The sequence below is a fragment of the Papaver somniferum genome, chromosome 9 (genome assembly GCF_003573695.1).
Source record: "Papaver somniferum cultivar HN1 chromosome 9, ASM357369v1, whole genome shotgun sequence".
NCBI classification, from domain to species: Eukaryota; Viridiplantae; Streptophyta; class Magnoliopsida; order Ranunculales; family Papaveraceae; genus Papaver; species Papaver somniferum.
The window spans coordinates 30,397-32,512 of record NC_039366.1 but is presented as its reverse complement, the minus strand read 5'-3'; positions in this window follow the sequence as shown (position 1 = coordinate 32,512).

Here is a 2,116-nt window from a genome sequence, read left to right as displayed (position 1 = left end):
ATGAACAGAGGAAGGAGACGGTAGAAAAATAAAGTATTTTCTTTTACCTCCGTCCTAGATATTTATCCGAAGAAAAGCAGTAAAGACGTGCCGCTTGAAAAGGAAAAAACCGTCAACACGTGTAGCAGTTACGTGGAAATTGCGGAAGTGTGTCGGGTAAGAAAGAGAAATCAAAAAGACAAGTCTGACAAGAAGATTGACCAAGAATTCTCGAATTGTTCCACTTGCAGAAGAACAACGCGAGAATAAACAAATGTAGGGGAGAAATATTGCACAAGACGTAACTTAACTTCGCCCGGCCTAGATAAAACAACCCTAAATACGAAGCTATCACGATTACCAAAGAGCAAGGCGAAGATTAGAAGCACTTCGATGAAGAAAGAGTGTGAAGAGATGATTACACGATGAATACAGAACGAAGATCGGTCTAAAAGGAGTTGTGTGAAAGACATGAAAAGTAGCGCGAAGGACAGCGACATCTTCCCAAATCCTGGCGAATAAGACAAACTGAAATAAGATCAATTAACAAGATCTTGCATGTGATCCTCAGTTGTATTCTACTAGTCATATTTTCGTATATATGAGTTCAAAAATGATAGAGAAAGAGAGATATCAATGAAGAGAGAAGTACTAAGGAAATCATCTAGAGAACATAGATAACATCTTTAGAACTTAACATTCATCTTATATTTCTCCATTGTTGTATGTAAGTTCATCTTGAAATCATTGTAAGAACTCAATATGTTCAATACAAATTGTTCGTGAAGATCATTCTAGTGTCAAAGTGGTGAGCAATATCATTAATGTTTGAGTTGATACAGATGACTTAAGCTTTGTGTTATTATCATTACAATGGGTGTAGTTGTGGGATTTTCCGCAACTGCACGTTAGGTGGGCTAAATACAGAAAATAAAATAAATTTTAGGGGATTTTATATGATTTGTGGGATCTTAGGGGGTGCAGAGCCAGGGTTAGTCAACTTTTGGCTTCCTCTCTGACTACATGACAAACTCAAAAGATTGGAGAAAAACTAAAATCTCTAACACTGCGCTTACACTTAATATCCAACACTCTTAATTGAATGACATGATTATGTTTGTTCTTCTAAGGTTTGGCCTAGGTTTTCTAAAACGAGATCACTCGTCGAATAAGTGTTGAGACTATGGTTAGGTTTGGATAATAGTCGATTGAGAAAACACGCATGTGTCGTTCTTTGAGAACTGCTAACTACTATCATCATCTGGCTCCAATAATTTTGGTATGAGGACGTAATCAATATGACGTCTAGGCCTGAATAAAAATAGCCTACCGATGGTTACTTTGTCCCCATCAGAAGAACATGAAACCTGTTTTAAGGAATACTCAATATTTTTGAGGCATACTAAATGATGATGCCATCTAAGGTATCTTTATAAGGGGTGTCTAAGCATACCAAAATTACTAGGTTATCTTTTAATTACATTAAATTACTTAGATACCCTTCAATTTAATTAAGAACTTAAACTAAAATAAATTAAATTATTGAAATACGCTTAGTTAAATTAAAAATATAAACTAAAACTAATCAAACCTAGAATCAATCCTTATTCTTTCAACACATTTCTTATTCATTCTTCTTTCTTTCTTTCTTTTTCTTTTTCCATTTCCAGCAGTCGAAGACCCTCCATAAAACCCCCGATAATGTATATTAGAAGGTATTTCACAAAAACCCATCTAGATTTTGACCATTATTGCTTAGCTTGATCGATAGAATAAAGTTTCTTTGATTATCAAAAGTTGGTTCGGACCAAAAGTTTGCGACAAAACAGACGAACTTAGGCATTTTCTTATTTTTTTTGCTATGTGGAAGATCAGTTCGGCTGGAATTAGTAATTCAATTTTCAGCCGAACTAGGGTTCAACGAAGTTCGGCACATTTGACTGCTCAATGTTTTCAGTCGAACATGTAAGCTTGGCGGAGTTTAATGCAATACAGTTCGGCTGATTTAACTTGTATAGGTTTTCATCCGAACATCACACCGTGTGTCTCAAACTTTTTTAGTTATTGGCCAAACTATGTTCTTTAAGGCCGAACTTAGTATATACTTTAGGCGAAGTTTGAATTATTAGCCTAACCT